The 7160-nt window shown below is 57.4% G+C and overlaps 1 long non-coding RNA gene across 3 annotated transcripts; it reads right to left on the bottom strand.

Annotated features, from left to right (window-relative positions):
- Positions 1-2748: 2748 nt before the first annotated feature.
- On the bottom strand, positions 2749-6234 carry LOC137453936 (uncharacterized). Of its 3 annotated transcripts, XR_010990494.1 has the most exons (3): positions 5630-6234; positions 5268-5456; positions 2749-3467 (listed from the first exon to the last, which is right to left on the bottom strand). It is a non-coding gene; the product is annotated as an uncharacterized lncRNA (long non-coding RNA). The 3 variants fall into 3 exon arrangements; XR_010990496.1 differs by lacking the exon at positions 5268-5456; XR_010990495.1 differs by lacking the exons at positions 5268-5456; positions 5630-6234 and adding an exon at positions 4113-5032.
- Positions 6235-7160: the final 926 nt, after the last annotated feature.

Raw genomic sequence — 7160 nt, 5'->3', positions numbered from 1 at the left:
CTCTCTTCATTAGTGAGGTCGTCCTGTCACCTAGGCAGAGAGAAGAAAATGCAGCTATGAAATTAGACCACTGGAATCGTGAGACTCGTTCTGTGTGAGACTCCAGGAGAATCCAAACCTAACCTTGGAGCTGCCCTGAAGAGCTCCTCATAGCTTGAGGAGTACCAGAGCAGGAACAATTCCCAAAAGGTTTTCACTGCATTCCTAGGGCACTTGAAGGATTGCCCTGGCTGTAGTTAATACCTAGAAATTCCTATCAAAATCTTTGCAGCACAGCAAGGAAATTGAGGGATGGGAAGGCAATATGTACTTACACGTTAGGCAAGAATTGGCTTTGCAAACTAATCTCTCTAACTGTTGGATATGCACTGAACTTCCTCGAGGCCAAATGAGGACCCCTTTATTTGGGGAAGCCTCAATGAATTGGACTTGGGGGGCATCAGACTGGGTGACTACATCTGAGAGTAACTTCCACAAGTGTCAGCATGGGAAAGATAGCTCAGAAAGCCTGGGTCCAAAGTTAGCCTTAAGAAAATATAGTATAGGAATATACTGTTGGCTGTGAGAAAGGGGGGAACTGATGAACAGAAAAGTCTCATTAACAGAACCACAGAGTTGATAAGAATTTTCCGCTTGTTAGCTGAAATGCTGGGACGCAGGGAGGGGGAGAGGGGTTGGCAGACAGCCTTTGGATAGAGAAGGAATAACAGGATTTGTCAGTGATTCACTTCTGTTAGTCTTGGACAAGATGCTCTTTTGGATAAGATAAAGGACACCTGCATGATATGTGTACTTCTGCTCTTTTAGATAGATAAGCTTTGTATAGATAGGCAGCATCTGGACCTCTGTCATTATAGACAGATAACTTTTTGTATAAAAGTTTGCCCAAACCTCTCTGAAGACACACAGCTCTTTTGAAATGATCCTACCTGTGTCAGGCGCCAGAATAGAAGCACGATACAAGAGACTTACTGAGTCTCTTGTGTGTCTTTCTCTAAGTCATTATCAACGCTGTTTGCAGCACAAACCCAAACCCAAACCCACCCCGAGACACCCCCAGCTCCCACGGGAGCCTGCAGAGACCTCCCAAAGGGTCCGTCGGAGGTGCCCAGCTGCCTCTCCACGACCCTTGACCCTTTCAGATGGCCCCACCAGAACTTTACATATCCCCAGACCCTCTTAGGTGTCCCCAGACCTCCTCCGTCACCCCCAAAAGCCCTGCCGATGGCCCCAGACCACCTTCAGACGCCGGAAGGAACACACCTGGGAGTCCCGGGCCGGCAGCGACACCGGAAACCGCACTGCGAGCTCCCCGAATGCGCCAGCACCCCTTGCCCCGCCAAAGGACGGCGGTTCGCAGGCACCCTGGGGCACAGAACGGCGTCAGGCGCCGAATCAGGGCTCTCCGCGACCGCCCCGGCTCCAAAGCTGCTCAGCGCGGCGCCCGCCCCCCCCGGCCAGAAAAGCGGGGCGCAGCCCGCGAGGAGGGCGCGTGCGCGGGACCGGACCCGCTGCGGTGCAGGCGCCGTATCCATAGCGACCACCGGGACGCTGCCCCTGTGGCGCCAGCAGAGCCGGGCTAGGGCGCAGGCGCCGTATCCATAGCGACGCTCGAGTCAAGCTCTCCGCTCTCCGCTCTTCCCCTAAGAATTTTCGAGCATTCAGCGCAGTTAGGCTGCAGAAATTAGCTCCCCCGGGGCGGCACACGCCGTGGCACGGCTGCACTGCCGGCCGTTACACACCGGGTGGCAGCATTGAGCTCCCCCGGGGCGGCACACGCCGCGGCACGGCTGCACTGCCGGCCGTTACACACAGGGTGGCAGCATTGAGCTCCCCCGGGGCGGCACACGCCGCGGCACGGCTGCACTGCCGGCCATTACACACCGGGTGGCAGCACTGAGCACCTCCCTGGGCGTGGGCAGCAGCCGGGCCCCCACGTGGGTTTTATTTTCCAATGCTAAAAGCCTTTTAGAAGCAGAGAGGGCAGACAGGGGTCGTTTCCAAAGCTTTCTTACGCACCAGTCACTCCAAGCCCTCCCTTTCCAGCTGCAAACCAGAGGTTTGCCTCCGCCTCGCCTCACCCCAGTACTTACACTTTTAAAGATAGTGTGGTCCCCTCGGAGAATTTTCAGCACTTTAGGGGGGTGCCCCCAGCCCTCGCTCACCTGCTCCTCTGCTGCAGCAGCCCCCTGCCCCACGTGGCAGAACCAGCCCACCCACAATCCCCCCACTCCCTTTGATTCACCCCCAAAAATGTCAGAAAATAAAGCAAACTGCCCAGCCAGCACCTTGGTGAGGTCAGAACCGCCTTGGTACCCCCAGTCCCGTTCACATGTCCCCAGACCCCTTTTGTCACAATCTGAAGCCCTGGAGGTGCACCGAGCTTACCTTTAGATGCAGGGGGAGCCGAAGCTGGGGCCTCCCAGGGCTGCAGGTACACTAAAACCCAGAGTGAGACCTCCCCAGCTCCTGCAAGACCCCAAAACCTGGAACCCCACAGAGATGCCTGACCCTAAACCCCACCACCTCCCCCCAGTCTCCATCAGGACCCTGCAGAGGCCCTCAGAACCATTCAGATACCCCCAAATTCCATTTTCATACCCCCCAAGGCCCACTTTAGATAACAGCAGACCCCTGTAACAGACTCCCAACACAGCAGGTCTGGGGCAGGTCCTCCACCTCTGCCTGGGGAGCAGCTTTGCTGAGCTCCCTTCCAGGCTTTTTCCATTCCAAGAAAAAACAACACACCACAAGCACACACAAAGTTTTAATTGAGAGAGACACAGTTGATATTTCTATTTCCAGTTCAAACCCTCTGTGGCCTGCTCAGGCTGTGCTTTTCTATTCTGGAAGCATTTCAAGGTAACAGAGATCCAGGGGGAGTCAGGTCAAAGCCTTGCTGCATACAAATCACTGTCCTGCAATCTCCTGCTAAACAGCACCGCTTTTCCTCTGCTGGAACATCTCACACTTTCCCAGGGCTTTCCCTCCCCTCCAAGAACGTTCTGGCATTTCAAACATTCAGGTCTGCAAGCAGCCTTTGTGGGAGACTGCCCCCACCCCTCCCTCACTGCTCCTCTGCTGCACCCTTACCACCCCCACGTGGCATCACAGAAGGAAAGACAGCTGAGCAGCTACGCTCCTGTTCTTTTTATCACCCCGAGCTGGGGACAGCCTTCTGGGTAAGGTTTCCACCTTCAGCAACTGGCTGAGCTTTGCTCTCATCCACTAAACCCTTCGGTGGTTTCAGCTTTCTGAGCCTGTGTTGGCACAAGTCCTCATCAGGGCACTGCAAACAGAGAGAGACAAACCTTTCTCCTGTCCAAGAGATCCAGGAAGAGGATGGCTGAGCAGACACTTCTAAAGAAAGTAACTCACCTAAATCTCACATTTGTCCCAAGTTTGCAACAACAAAACACTCTGTGAACAACAGAGCGGTGCTCCCACGGTGGTCACCAGCTTGCAAGCTACAGCAGAAATAAAAACCTTTTTATTACAGAAGCACTGGCAAAATTTTACAGACAAATAAGTGCTGTGATTGAGCTAAACTGTTCCCTGAAGAATCCCCCCAGTGTTTAGGAGGGTTAAAAAGTGCAAAGAACGTCCACAACAGATGCTTAAGCCTAGAAACAAGCCAGGATGCCTGCAAGGGAAGGAGCAGTTGCTCCATGTGAAGACATGATGAGAAGCTTTGGAGAGTTTGATTTGAGTCTACCCTCTCACCTGATTGCCTGGCACGTGGACTAACTGAAAACTGGTCCTTAGTGTCCCTGCTGAATACTGCTTCCATACCACTTAAAATTTCCTTCCAACTCATTAAAAGCACGGAGGCATCACATAAGAGCAAAAGAAAAAAAATTATTCTCTCCCAAAGAAGAGGATCACTGGGAACACAAATTCACCCTTACACCTGTGGCATGTTCACCCTGAGCACAGAAAAGCTGTCCAGAATCGAAGGAAAATGGACTTCAAACGGACACAGTAAGAGCTGCGTGGTACCTCAACCATTTTGCACTAGTGCAAGTGACAATCCACATGGAAGAAGGACGGGATTCTTGCACAACAGGACTGCAGCTCATTATGCCAGGAGACATAAACAGGCAAAAAATCACCTGAGGCAGGCCTTGGATACAGCTTGTGGCAGCTGAAGGCTAGTCTGAGTGTGCTTTCCACATGAAGAATATCTGAAGGAGCAGGACAAGAAGTGATGATACACAGCAGTGCTACGTTCTGTCTGCCTTGACAAAGATTGCCAAAAGGACAAAAGAAGGCCTCGGTAGTGCCAATTCCTCCCTGCCCGAGGGAAAGAGGGATGCCCCCAGCCGGCCCTCCTGGCTGCAGCACAACACCACCTCTTCAGGAGCCCGGGGACTGACCTCAACCCTCTAAGGGTTTGTTCCTGTTAGCTGCCAAAAGCAGCCTCCCCAGCCCTGCTTACAGGGACCTGGGGCTGCTGCTGGGGACAGAAGGGGACAGAACGGCACAGAAGGCTCCATAACTCGTCACACAGGCCCCGAGTGCGGGGCTGTTAAGCTGACAGGGTGCCAAGGGAACAGGCTGCCATGAAGGCAGAGACCCAGGCCCTGAACTACAGAGGGGTCACCTTGCCGCAAGACGACTTAAGCGGCTTCGCTGCGTCCATCCAATCAAAGGAGGGGCAAGCCGAGCTCCCACCCCACTCGAGGCCTCCAAGGAGACTGCCGTGGAACCGCCCAGAGCCCCTCTTTCCCTCCTGGGAAGCCTAAGCTAAGCTACAGCCTTTTCTAAGGGACCTAAAGGACAAGCAGACTCAGGCACACAGAGGCAAGAGGGGCCACACACACAGCCCTTCCCAAGAGAGGGAGCAAGCTCTGGGCAGCCACTGGTGGGGCAGGCATCCTTAACCCCGAGCAGGAGAGCAGAGGGTCAGACCTGGCCCCCCCGGGGATGCATGCAGGTAGAGGGGCCTCAGGATGCCAATCGTTGTGACATGCCCCAAGTACAGGGCGTCACGCTGGCCAGGCCGCCAGCAGCCGAGAAACTGTTTAAAGGGCCCTCCCCTGCTTACAGGGGGGGCTGGGGTCCAGGCAGCTACACTTCCCCCCATACGGGCCGAGACGCCGGCTCGGACCCTCCTTACAGGGTTGCCAGTCTCCGTGCAGCCAAGGAGCTAGGTGGCAAAACGCCTACAACAGCAAAAGCAAAGACCGAGCCCTGCTTACAGGGAGGTCGCCCAGCACAAAGCCAACCAGGGCACCCTAACGGTGCTGGCAAAGATCTTGTGTTACCACAGCCAAATTGAGAGGGAGGTCTCATTGCCCAGGGCGCCTTTCTCCTGTCCTGCTCTTCAGCCGGACGCCGCTCCTCTTGCCTCGCCGCCTCTTGCCTCCGCCGTATGTTGCCTCGCCGCCTCTTGCCTCCGCCGTATGTTGCCTCGCCGCTCCGCAGCGGGCCTCTTCTTCCATCTGTGCCAGCCACTGCCAAGGAAGGAGGACAGAGTTAGGCCTCAGTAGTGCCAGTTGCTCCCCGCCCGAGGGAAAGAGGGAAGCCTCCAGCCCCGCAGGCAGCTCCCCATGGGCACCCCCCGGCCAGCTACCCGCCCGCAGACACCCCCAGCTCTGCAAAGTCTTCCCGCTTTCGCTCGACTCACCCAAGCGGCGCACGGCACACTTCCGGTCGGGACCGCAGACGGGCGCCGCAGCAGACGCCCTGGGCAATGGAGCTGGGCATGCAACGCAGCGGCCAGAGCGGCTGCACGACCCTGCTTACAGGGGGCTGGAGCCGCCGCTGGCATTTCAAAGCGCCCGGGATGCCAGGGCACTGACCGGGCCCTGACTTACAGGGCGGCCCTGGTCCCAAAAGGCCCACGGAGGCTCCTTCTCTCCGCTTCAGGGGCATCTTGACCCACACCCCGCTAGCCGGGGGGGGTGCCCCACACAGGCTGCCAGCTGAGCGCAAAGGCACTCGGACCCCGACCCCTCTTACGGGCGGGTCGAAACCCAGGGAGCTGAGAGCTTGGCCTGGCCCCGCAGCTACAGGAAGACAGCAGCCAGGCAGTGGGGCATCACGGCCAAAGGCCGGGGGGCTGTGGCCCCAGCCCCGAAGACGGGGTGGGGCGGGGGGGAACAACACGCTAAGATAAGCCCCACACACTCCCTGGCCCCATGCCTCTGAAAGGCCGGGACCAGATCTACCCGCCCTGATTACAGGGGGGGTCCCTCCTTGAACCTCCCGCCGGACACCGGCAACACACTTCCCTGCCTACAGGGCGGTCGCTCTCGGCCTGGCACTCCCAAAAAGCCCCACGGAGAGCCACGGGCTCTGGCCTGCGCCCACTTACGGGCCGGCCCTCCTGGCTGCAGCACAACACCACCTCTTCAGGAGCCCAGGGACTGACCTCAACCCTCTAAGGGTTTGTTCCTGTTAGCTGCCAAAAGCAGCCTCCCCAGCCCTGCTTACAGGGACCTGGGGCTGCTGCTGGGGACAGAAGGGGACAGAACGGCACAGAAGGCTCCATAACTCGTCACACAGGCCCCGAGTGCGGGGCTGTTAAGCTGACAGGGTGCCAAGGGAACAGGCTGCCATGAAGGCAGAGACCCAGGCCCTGAACTACAGGGGGGTCACCTTGCCGCAAGACGACTAAGCGGCTTCCCTGTGTCCGTCCAATCAAAGGAGGGGCAAGCCGAGCTCCCACCCCACTCGAGGCCTCCAAGGAGACTGCCGTGGAACCGCCCAGAGCCCCTCGTTCCCTCCTGGGAAGCCTAATCTAAGCTACAGCCTTTTCTAAGGGACCTAAAGGACAAGCAGACTCAGGCACACAGAGGCAAGAGGGGCCACACACACAGCCCTTCCCAAGAGAGGGAGCAAGCTCTGGGCAGCCACTGGTGGGGCAGGCATCCTTAACCCCGAGCAGGAGAGCAGAGGGTCAGACCTGGCCCCCCCGGGGATGCATGCAGGTAGAGGGGCCTCAGGATGCCAATCGTTGTGACATGCCCCAAGTACAGGGCGTCACGCTGGCCAGGCCGCCAGCAGCCGAGAAACTGTTTAAAGGGCCCTCCCCTGCTTACAGGGGGGGCTGGGGTCCAGGCAGCTACACTTCCCCCCATACGGGCCGAGACGCCGGCTCGGACCCTCCTTACAGGGTTGCCAGTCTCCGTGCAGCCAAGGAGCTAGGTGGCAAA

This window comes from Melanerpes formicivorus, unplaced genomic scaffold (assembly GCF_026170545.1).
Source record: "Melanerpes formicivorus ecotype bairdi unplaced genomic scaffold, bMelFor1.0.p_v2 SCAF_2, whole genome shotgun sequence".
Taxonomy (NCBI): Eukaryota; Metazoa; Chordata; class Aves; order Piciformes; family Picidae; genus Melanerpes; species Melanerpes formicivorus.
This window is presented reverse-complemented; position numbering and strand designations above follow the sequence as displayed.